Source organism: Ambystoma mexicanum, chromosome 5q (genome assembly GCF_040938575.1).
Source record: "Ambystoma mexicanum isolate Mex_15411 chromosome 5q, UKY_AmexF1_1, whole genome shotgun sequence".
NCBI lineage: Eukaryota > Metazoa > Chordata > Amphibia > Caudata > Ambystomatidae > Ambystoma > Ambystoma mexicanum.
In genome coordinates, this window is record NC_090933.1 from 697,438,143 (window position 1) to 697,450,232 (window position 12,090).

Here is a 12,090-nt window from a genome sequence, read left to right on the forward strand (position 1 = left end):
GGGGAGGGTGGGAGACATGGGTGGGGGCCTGGTGGAGTCTGCCCCTGGTGGCTGTGGGGTGGGGGTGGTGGGAGACATGGGTGGGGGCCTGGTGGAGGCTGCCCCTGCATTGCTGGGGGGTGGGGGTGCTGGGAGACATGGGTGGGGGCCTGGTGGAGGCTGCCCCTGCACTGCTGGGGGGTGGTGGTGGTGGGAGACATGGGTGGGGGCCTGGTGGAGGCTGCCCCTGGTGGCTGGGGGGTGGGGGTGTTGGGAGACATGGGTGGGGGCCTGGTGGAGGCTGCCCCTGGTGGCTGGGGGGTGGGGTGGCTGGGGGGTTGGGGATGGGCGGGTGGGAGCCATGGGTGGGGGCCTGGTGGAGGCTGCCCCTGCACTGCTGGGGGGTAGGGGTGCTGGGAGACATGGTTGGGGGCCTGGTGGAGGCTGCCCCTGCACTCCTGGGGGGTGGGGGTGCTGGGAGACATGGGTGGGGGCCTGGTGGAGGCTGCCCCTGCACTGCTGGGGGGTGGGGGTGGTGGGAGACATGGGTGGGGGCCTGGTGGAGGCTGCCCCTGGTGGCTGGCGGGTGGGGGTGCTGGGAGACATGGGTGGGGGCCTGGTGGAGGCTGCCCCTGGTGGCTGGGGGGTGGGGGGTGGGAGGCATGGGGGGGGCCTGCTGGAGGCTGCCCCTGGTGGCTGGGGGGTGGGGGTGCTGGCAGACATGGGTGGGGGCCTGGTGGAGGCTGCCCCTGGTGGCTGGGGGGTGGGGGTGGTGGGAGACATGGGTGGGGGCCTGCTGGAGGCTGCCTCTGCACTGCTGGGGGGTGGGGGTGGTGGGGAACATGAGTTGGGCATGGGTGGGGGCCTGCTGGCAGGTGCCCCACAGTGCTGGGGGGTGGGGGTGGTGGGAGACATGGGTGGGGGCCTGGTGGAGGCTGCCCCTGCACTGCTGGGGGGTGGGGGTGCTGGGAGACATGGGTGGGTGCCTGGTGGTGGATGCCCCTGCACTGCTGGGGGGTGGGGGTGCTGGGAGACATGGGTGGGGGCCTGGTGGAGGCTGCCATTGCACTGCTGGGGGGTGGGGGTGGTGGGAGACATGGGTGGGGGCCTGGTGGAGGCTGCCCCTGGTGGCTGGGGGGTGGGGGTGCTGGGAGACATGGGTGGGGGCCTGGTGGTGGGTGCCCCTGGTGGCTGGGGGGTGGGGGTGGTGGGAGACATGGGTGGGGGCCTGGTGGAGGCTGCCCCTGGTGGCTGGGGGGTGGGGGTGCTGGGAGACATGGGTGGGGGCCTGGTGGAGGCTGCCCCTGCACTGCTGGGGGGTGGGGGTGCTGGGAGACATGGGTGGGGGCCTGGTGGTGGGTGCCCCACAGTGCTGGGGGGGTGGGGGTGGTGGGAGACATGGGTGGGTGCCTGGTGGAGGCTGCCCCTGGTGACTGGGGGCGCAGGGGGACATGCGTTGGTGGGCAGTAGTGCAAGTTGACATGTGGGTTGGCTGGGGGTCATGGCCATGGTTGATGGTGTGCCTACAGGACATGTGCAGGGTAGGCCCCTGTGGTGTGAGCCACCTGCAGGGGCCGTGGAGGGTGTAGAGGGAACACTTGGGAGGACCCACACGTGCAATTCACGTGTGGTGCTCCCCGCGCACCCTGTAATACACGTACCCTGATGGAATCGCGTGTGGAACTTCCCGCGCACCCCTGAAATACACGTGCCCTGCTGATGTCGCGTGTGAAACTTCCCCCGCACCCCAAAATACACGTACCATGATGAAATCGCGTGTGGAAATTCCCGCGCACCCCTGAAATACACGTATCCTGCTGAAATCGCGTGTGGCACTTCCCGCGCACCCCTGAGATACGGGTACCCTGCTTGCACGGGCCCAATCGCGTGTGGAAATTCCTGCGCACCCCTGAAATACACGTACCCTGCTGAGATCGCGTGTGAAACTTGCCCCGCACCCCGAACTACACGTACCCTGCTGAAATCGCGTGTGGAAATTCCCGCGCACACCTGAAATACACGTACCCTGCTGCAATCGCGTGTGGCACTTCCCGCGCACCCCTGGGATACGCGTACCATGCTCGCATGGGCCCAATCGCGTGTGGAATTTCCCGCGCACCCCTAAAATACACGTACCCTGCTGAAATCGCGTGTGGCACTTCCCGCGCTCCCCTAAGATACGCGTACCCTGCTCGCACGGGCCCAATCGCGTGTGGAATTTTCCGCGCACCCCTGAAAAACACGTACCCTGCTGAAATCGCGTGTGGCACTTCCCGCGCACCCCTGAGATACGCGTACCCTGCGGAAATCGCGTGTGGAACTTCCCGCGCACCCCTGAAATACGCGTACCCTGCTCGCACGGGGCCAATCGCGTGATGTACTTCCCGCGCACCCCAGTGATACACGTAGCCCGCTTGCCGTGCTGGTACAGGGTTAGCGCAGCCCTTTGCACTGGATTGGGTGTATTGATGGCTTTTCCCTGCGCGAGAGGCGTTCTTGTGGGTGTAACTGGCGCTGCTGCAGGGTCGCTGTGCCACTGTGCGCCACGGCTGGTTTTGGTGGCTGGAATCCATGAATACGCTGTGCGCGGAAATGGATTTTAGCGCACGCGGCTGGCGCAGGGATTCGCACGCGCACACTGTGCGCCAGCCGCGTGCGCCACTTGTGCGCTGAATTCTATGAATTACCCCCATTGTGAAGTATCACTTGGATCTATAGGGATGGTGATTTCACCGTAATATGGATCATGGGAATACACATTTTAAAATTCTGAAAATAAATTATTGTATTAAGACCTTTTCAGCAGCCTGCTCAATTTAATTTATTAATGAATATGATATTTGTGTGCATGCATGTATGATGACAAACCACCAGCCCCTCCTAAAGGGGCTTTTCCAGAAGAGTTTTTATTACTTTTTGTGTGTAACAATAAACTTTCATTTTGAACATTTTCTCTTCCATGTGTATACTACGAATACACAATAAACAGACTTTCAGTGCTAGTTGACAAAGCTTTTGTGATTTTCATCAATTTGGAGTAGTCATTTTCATCAGTAGATGGCAGTGAACATATGACTCACATATGCCAATTCCAATTAAATGTCCTGTAAACTGCCACAATAATTTCAATATGACCGCAGCGATGGGTACCAAAGGACCATTCCTCGTAGTTAATCCTTTTTGATAGATCTTTTGGTTTAAATGTATAAAGGCATCCTCGTCAGATATAACTCCCTTTCTCACCTGCCATGAGAGGAAAGTCTGTTGTAAATGCCAGAATGAGTGTTTATTTCCTTGCTTGTATTTCAACTTCATAAGGAAGAATCTGTTTGTATTAAGGGTTTGTTCATTACAAGTGAAGGAAACAGCCCCCCCTCTCAAACACATTAGTTGTGATGTCATTGACAATAAAAACATGTTTTATTTCTTTGCTTCCAATTAAAATTCTCAACAAATCTTTTCCGATAAGCGGTACGCTTATATTGCTGTAAACTGATCACTCATTGAGGCATGTTTATATCGCAATCCTAGAATGGCTTTAACTGGTTCATGACATTCAAGAGGATGCACTTAGAATATAATTTCCTACTGGCTATTCTCAATCTTAGCAAAGACTGAACAATTTGAAGTCATGTTGGAATATATTTGGATTTTCGATTCACCTTAGTGATCCATTTTGTTTATGGTAAAATCTAATCTGACACGTACCCACTTGTTTTTCGGGGGAGTTCTGAAATGTCATGAAAGTAATTTCAGCATTTTTTTTTTTAGATCTATTTATATACTTTCCTGTGCTTCAGCTATCTGTGGACAATGTCTATTGCGTTGATCGTATGGATCACGCCGTGGCTGAAAAGTGTTTTGTTGTTGTAAGTGATCGCATAATGGAAAAACATAATGCGTGATCAGACTCCAGCGCACATCAGTTGATTTCCCAATAAGACAGGCACATCAGCCTTTTGGCTAGAAACCGCTACCAAAGATCTGTGTTTTGTCTAATGCCTGCCAACTTTAATGCCAGTTTATCCAGCAAGGGCTTTCTCTGACCATTATAATATGTAACTGGGATCTTCAATGCAGAAAATTCGAGTTGTCATTTGGGTTGTAAATTATCATTTAGCTTTTGAAAAATATGATAAGAACGAACAATACTTTGTGTATCAGAAACAAGCACAGCGTTACATGTGACACTATTTTGCAGTATTATTGTGGTGTTATGTACCTGTTCCATGGGCACCATTATGTAGCGCCGCCTGGCCCTGGGGCATCGAGGCACTTGCCATGGTTACAAGATAGCCAAAGTATTGCAAGCATGGTAAACGTATGTAAACATAGTATAGCCATTATGAGACAATTACTGATAATATATACATTATAACGTATTTACAAGGTTTGAAATTGTGCAGATTATACAGGCAGTATGTACATTTTTGTGGTAATAAGTTGTCGTTTTAGGCTTCTTTGGCCACTGGCCAAGTTTTGGCGCTGTGTCTGAATTGGTGAAAGGATGGTTCGGATCTGAGATCGGCAGGTAGTGAATTCCAAATTTTGGCAGCAAGCACAGGGAAGCTTGTGCCGCCTGCTTTTTGGAGCTTAAATCTAAGGATATTTAAGCAGTGTGTTTGGGTTGATCTAGTTGGGCGAGATGGGGTGTGGTACGTGAAGTTGTCCGAGAGGTATCTAGGTGCTTGGTTGGATAAGCATTTGTGTGTTAGAGAGAGTGTTTTATATTTGATTCTCTGAGGTATAGATAGCCATTGACAGGAGTGTCTGGCATCAGAGATGTGCTCGTGTGTGGGTATGTTCATAGCTGCTATTAGTGCGTTATGTTGGATAACTTGAAGCTTGTTGATGTTCTTTTGGCTGGTACCTAGGTAGAGAGCGTTGCAATAGTCGACTTTGGAGAGTACTAGTGCTCTGGCTAAGATGGTACAGTTGGAGGTCGAGAGGTGAGGTCTACTGGCCTTGATGAGCTTACATTTGTAAGCGGTGGCAGATGAGATGGTGTTGATTTGTCTTGTTAGTGTAAGGGAGGAGTCAAGGTAAATCCCAAGAGATTTGACGTTGTATGAGAGAAATATTGCTGCTGTTGATGGTGAATGTCTGGTAAGGTTTGTCGAGTTTGAGTCTGGATTGGGAGCCTAGGAGAAGAAGCTAGGTCTTGTCGTCGTTGAGGCAGAGTCCGTGTTTGGCCATCCATTCTTGAATAATGGAATAAATGTTGAGTACTGTGTTGTCGGTGGAGTAATTACCTGTTAGTGGGATGAGTATTTGAGTGTCATCTGCGTAATTCATGTAGATGACACTGAACTGATCCAATATGTTGAAGAGGGGTTGTTTTGTAAACACATTGTATAGTGTGGGGGAAACACAGGAGCCCTGGGGGATACCACATGTAACGGGGGCTGGCTCGGCAGAGGCTGGGGGAGCAAAGACCCTCATTGATCTGTTATTCAGGAAGGACTGAACCCAGGCATTGGCCCTGTTGGAGAATTTGGCTGCTGAGGCTAGATGTTTGCAGAGAATATCATGATTTACCAAGTCAAAGGCGGCCGACAGGTCGAGGAGAAGAAGGGCTAGTTTGCCATTGTCTTTGAGGTTGTCCATTTGTGTCTTGAGATCGATCAATGCTGTCTCTGTGCCGTGTTTGGGGCAGAAGCCCGATTGTCTTAGTCCTAGCAAGATATTTTTCTCTAGATGGTTCTGGATCTGCAGGTAGTCAGCTCTGTCAAGGATTTTTAGGAGAAAGGGCACAGTAGTAATAGGTCTGTAATTCGTGGGGACACTGGGGTCTAGCGTGGGTTTCTTGAGTAGAGGTAAAACCCAGGAATCCTTTAGGTTGTTAGGTACTATGCTAGATGTGAAGGATGAGTTTATAAGAAATGTGATGAAAGGGGTAAGATGTTTGGCCGCGTCTTTGATAACTGGAGCAGGGCAGATGTCACCTTGGCATTTGGAGGGTTTGAGAGAATTGATAATGCCTTCAACCTCTTTGGTAGTGATGGTGGAGAATTCAAATAGGTTGTTATCGTCCATTCGTGAGGTGTGGGTGGGAGAGATGGAATTGTCTGCGAAGTTGAGACTTTCTTTCTTTCACTCAATTTTGGCTTGTAACATAGCAATTTTGCCAAGGAGTGCTTCTTGTATGTTGGTACACCAAGAGATGTCTTTGGTATATGTGTCTGGGATGGGAGATGGGGACTTGAGGTCTCTCAGGATGTTAAAGAGCTCTTTGGTGTTGGATTTGGCATTGCAGATTCTCTCATTGTACATGTTTTTTTGTTTGGATGATTGCTGACTTGTAGATATTGGAGGCTAGGGAGTAGGATGTTTTATTGTTAGCGGAAGGAGACTGTTTCCACGCTAATTCAGCTTGTCTTTTGTTTTTGCTGAGAATTTTTAGTTCAGGAGTAAACCAGGAGTTGAGATGCGTACGTGGTTTGGCTTTCCGTAGTTTGAGTGGTGCTACAGTATTTATGGCCTTGAGAATGGTTGTGTTATAGAGGTCTACTAATTCAGTGGGGTTAGTAATGGTGGGTGTGAAGTCGATGATGGGTTGGAGTAGAGGGATGGGTTTCTCGACTGTGATATTTTTGCTGTTTCTTGTGAGTGTGTCAATTTCTTGGGGTATGAGATAACTCCTGAGGGTCTCTGTCCCCAGGAAAAGAAAGTAGAAGCACTCCAGAGATCACAAGACCCCTGATCCATCTGTTGAAGGGGGGGGGGTCAAGTGGGAGTGGGGTCCAGAACCAGCAGTAAGACAACTCAAAAGAAGCCTCTCACAAGCACCTTGCCTAGCTTACCCTGTCAAAAACAAGGAGTTGTTCTTGGAGACAGGGTTCTCAAAAAAATGCTTGACTGCAGTATTATACCAAAAGCATGACAAGGTCAATAAAGTAATCTCCTATGCGAGTAAGACTTTATCCTCTGTGGAGGAAAAATTCAACAATTGTGAGAAGGCACTCCTGGGAACGGTGTGTGCATTGAAGAATTATCGCCCGTTTATCCGGGGGGAGCACATCATAGTGGAGACTCCACACCAGCCTCTGCAATATCTTCAAAGTGACAGAATCGGGCCGGAAATGTGAGTAATTCCCGAATTACTTCCTGGATTCTGTCGATGCAAGGCTTTCCTGTCGAGGTCAGATATGGCCAAAAGAAGAAGAGTCCCCTCGCGCAATACCTGGCTGACTTGCATGATTGTGCCAGAGAAAACTGTCTCAAGGACAAAAGTCTTAAAATCAAGGACAACATGGAGGCGTACCTTAATTCCCCACACAAGGTCTATGAAGACAAGTGTGAGAGAATGCCCACTCTCTATGTGGATGGGTGCTCCTACCATGATGACAACAACGGGGAAAAGGAACTTGTGGCCAGGGTGGGGGATGCATGGATAAATGAAGCCCCAGAACCCTCCGCTGGGTACAAAATAGGTCCCTGTAGTAGTCAAGTGGCAGAACTGATGGCTGTGCATCAAACCATCCTCATTGCTGTCCAACTCCACAAACTGGTCATAATCACTGATTCAGATTATGTCCGGAACGGGTTCGTGGAGCACCTGGTTAATTGGAAAACCAGAGGCATGCTATGTGCTAACAATAAACCACTCAAACATGGAAAATTAATACAGAATACTGATGATCTGGTCACCTTGAATGGGATGACCATCTATTGGAAAAAGATCAAGGATCATTCTAAAGTAGAGGGACCAGACAAAACTGGAAATTACCTAGCTAATCTGCTGGCCAGTGCCATCCAGGGGGATCTACTTGAGATGGAGTCCCTGTTGGGGGGAATCCAGGTCACTGCTATCACTAGGTCCCAGACACATGCTCACAATGAACTCTCAAATACCCAGTGGAGCAAGGAGACCCCAGATGCTGATTTGATTATGGCTCAAAAAGGGGACTGATTGAATTGGGAAAGAGGACCTCAGAGTGTTGTTGAAATGTCCAAAAATGTTCTGAATCCAAGATGGTTTGTTGGTGAGGAGATCCATTCTCTGGCCATGACCAGTGGGTGGTCCCCACCTCGTTCCGAAGCCTGATGCCAAGTCACACCCAGGATGTGGCCACAGCCGGTCATCTGGGGTTCGATATGACATTAGAAATCTTACGAGAGGTTGCATACTGGCCACACATGAGGCATGACCTCAACCAATATTTGAAGGGGTGACTAGTGTGTGCACAATTTCAGCCAACATCACTCACACAACGTGCTCCACTCCAAAAGAGGGGTATGACACTGTCTTGGTCAGATTTGCAAGTCGATTGTATTGGGCCCGTGATTTGCTACTCTATATGGAACAAGTACGTGTTAACCGTAACATGCTTGTTTACTAAATGGGTGTAATGTCTCCCGGCCACAAATTGCAAGGCAGAAACAGAAGCTGCCCTGATGATCAATCACATCTTCTTGCGTTTTGGACTCCCCCAAAGGATTGAGTCAGACCGAGGTAGTCACTTCACTAGCGAAGTGATGACAAAGATGTGGGAGATACTTGGGGTAAAAGGGAATTTACACATTGCATAGCGGCAGTCCACTAGTGGTGGAGTTGAGAGGTACAATAAAACTATTGTGAGCATATTAAAAAAGTTTGTGGCAGATTCTGGGTCAAGTTGGGATATTCGGTTACCCCTTGTCTTGATGGCCATCAGATCTACCCCTTCTTCTGCAACAAAAATGTCTCCATTTGAGCTGATGACTGGACGAAGGATGGTGCTACCCCTGCATCTGCTCAACAGAACCCAAGAGCAGACCTTGATAAATGCCTCCACAACTCATGAGTATGTTGAGAATCACAGAAAACACCTTCATCATGCTTTGGCGTATGCTCAGCGGAATCTAGAAAGATCTGCAGACAGTATGAAGACCCTCTATGACCTTAAAACAACTAAAAAGGAATATCAATTAGGACACCGGGTCTACTTGTACAATTGCCAAAGGAACCAAGTCAAAGAGTGCAAATTCCTCCCAAGTTGTCAGGGTCCTTTTGAAATTGTGGACAGAATCTCACCAGTCACCTACGGAATCTGCATCCCCAAGGGCAATTTGACATAGGGGGAAGACAAATGGGTCCACATAAACCAGCAAAAGAGTTGCCATCCCAGGCTTACTTTGCGGCAAATGGAGGAGCCGACCAGAAACCCAGAAGGGGAAAATCCGGAGACATAAAAAGAATTATTAAATGTTCATTGTGTACGTGCAAAGAGAGTGTTAAGACCATTATTAAATATAGGCTGGGAATATTGTAAATAGTATTAAATGCATGCATCTGCCCCAATACACGCCTCGGGGAACAGTAGGGGGGAAATTTACATAACTGTGCTATGTTCTGTTTTCTAGTACTGGAACTAAAAACCACCTAATCAAGGAGGACTCCTCGGGGACTGGAAAAAAAAGAACCAAGAGCCTGGAATATCGCTCCACACCAACCAGAACCAGCAAGGAGAGCGTGTCGCATCCATCACTGATGGGAGAAACAACCGCATTTCTTCACATGTACCGAAAGAAAAAAATAATCCCACTTTCCCAACTCCCCCACGACTGGACATCATGCTGGAGTTGAGGGGGATCTGTGGAATATTTTTATCCAGACCAATGCGCCACCCTATACACTTTTGCCAATGGGGAAAGAAAACTGCCAAAAATGGAGGCGATAACCCTTGTGCGCACTAAATCTGCAAAATTGTGCATGGTGCATAAACCACAAAAGAGCTGCACACCCTGCCACACACACAGGCAAAGTTGGTGTAAAAAAACAGGAATCACTGCTGTCACCTGTCATCTGTCATCTGTCACATGAATCAATGCCACAGAAGTGGGCTAAAATCCGAAAATGCCCTTAAATACAGCTTACTAATCAATGGCAAGCTTCAAAGTGCTATTTTGGTGCTAAATTCAGTCATTCTCCCCAGTGAATTATTGAAAGGAAAGTGTGCTGAAAAATGGATTCTCGAGGCAGTCAGAGAAATCCAGGCCTCATTGACTGACAGCTAACCCAGTTTAAAGTATTTCTATTTCCTGATTAAAATGGCAAAAATCGCCTATGTTTGTGAAGGACTAATTCTTTTGAAATGTCCAAATCCCTTATAAACTGTATTTTATATGTGAACTGAAAATACTTTAATGTATAGGAACCCAGTCTGGAGTGAATCAACTATTTAATTCTGATCTGACAGCCCAGCCTGGGAAGATTCACATTTCAGCTTGACACTCAGTTGCTACAGGATAGCTTAATGGCCGCTTAATGGTTCCTGCATAATGAAAACAAAGAAAGCTTCAGACATTCATCTCCTGGCTGACCCAAGGACAAAGGAAAGCTTGGACACCCTTCCTCCCAGAGGAGGGGCAGGGTGTGGAGGAGGTTTCTCAGTGAACTTTAAAGGACTGGCCATTTGCTCACTTTGGAAGTAAGAAAAAAAACCTGGCCTGGATTTTGAATGGAAATTACTTATTTTTTGCCTCAGAACTTTATGACATTTAACATGGCAGCCAAAATAAGTAGACAAGTGAAAAATACAAACTTATAAATCTGAACTCATGCTAGACAGTTGAAGATTTGATAGGAGTTCTTACTACATAGGGAACCAAAGATACACTAAAACACTGATTGTGGCAAAACAATTAATGTTGCAAGCTTAAGATTGTATGTACGTGATCCACAGATCAGCGCCCAGAGATGTATCAATTTAGAAATGATTAATCCTAATTGTTATGGGTAAAATTGATAAAAATCCGTAGAATGAGAAAGACAGCTCGCACAAGGACGGGGATTGAATGTGGATGTAGACAATCAAATATGAAATATGTGTCCAATTTTATTAGGGTACATATTGTTAGAAATGTACATGTGTGCAAGAGTTATATTATTGGTAAAAATTAAGGTGGGAGTTCCTAAATCCTGTCATAATGATGACAGCTCTGTTCAGACTGCCAACCAGGACAAAGCACATGCCTGCAGCCATTCACAGACATGGGGGTGTGTTTTTGAAGTTCTGCCCACGCCATAAACTTTGTAATGTATAAATATAGGAGTTTCACTACATATAGACACACTACTTCCAGAACACACTGCTTCCAGAGCGCATCCAGATGTCCGCGCAGCACCTTATTCCAGAACTCTTCATCTTGTAGCTGAACTCTTTGAAGATCCATATTTCTTTGCAGAATCCAGACTTTAGCGTTGCAGAACTCTTGCCAGCTTGACCTAATTGCAAACCTCCAGAACTTAAAAGTATAATTCTGATTCAGCCTGGCTTGCTACCATTAAAGCTTGCCCGCTTAAACTTGCGTCCTGCTATCTACCCTGTCCAGTAATCAGAAGGGCGCATCCTAATCCATCCTGACGTGCAGTCCAAAATTGACCAGAACCACGCCGCCGATCCAAATCCCTCCAGAGGTTTCCTCCTGCTGGTAGATTTGATTCACCCAATGCCCAGAGCTGACGGTCCAATTTACTTCTAAAGGACTGTAAGTATAAAGGAAGAACAGTGACCCATAATATATTTGCATTGTATTATCCCTATCTCAAACCATCCCATCTTTAATTGAGAACCCTAGTATTGTTAAAATCCTTCTTGCGCTGATTTTCTCATCTGTGTTACAAAACCATAACTCCCTAGTGATTTTGAAGTAACTAAAGTAAATCCCTGAAGAAATGGAGGACCCATCACGTGAATGGCTGCGCTGGCCACATAGCCGTGAAGATTCATGTCCGGTCTCCTCTTTTTCATAGTCATCAGTCTAGTATAAGAAAACCTATCTGTCATTTTTAAATCGAATTTCTGTGTTCATTTCCATGCCTATTTTGCAAAAACGCCTTTCACTAAAATCTCTATAACTTCTTCAGGTTTAAAGATAGAAACGATATTTCAACTCTCACTGTTACTAAGACCCTTAGCTACATACACAACAATTGCGGAACAGTGTATTTGACCCGTTTTTCTCCAATATTTCATAGTAAATGTTTGCCACGAATTTGCAATTTTAGTCAAAGTTACATGTGTCTTTTGCCCATTTCAAAGTGCTTCTTCCATCCCATCCTGATCTGAAGTGTGTATTGTTGTTTATATTATAGTTTATTAACATCGCTGGTATTGGAACCTCAGA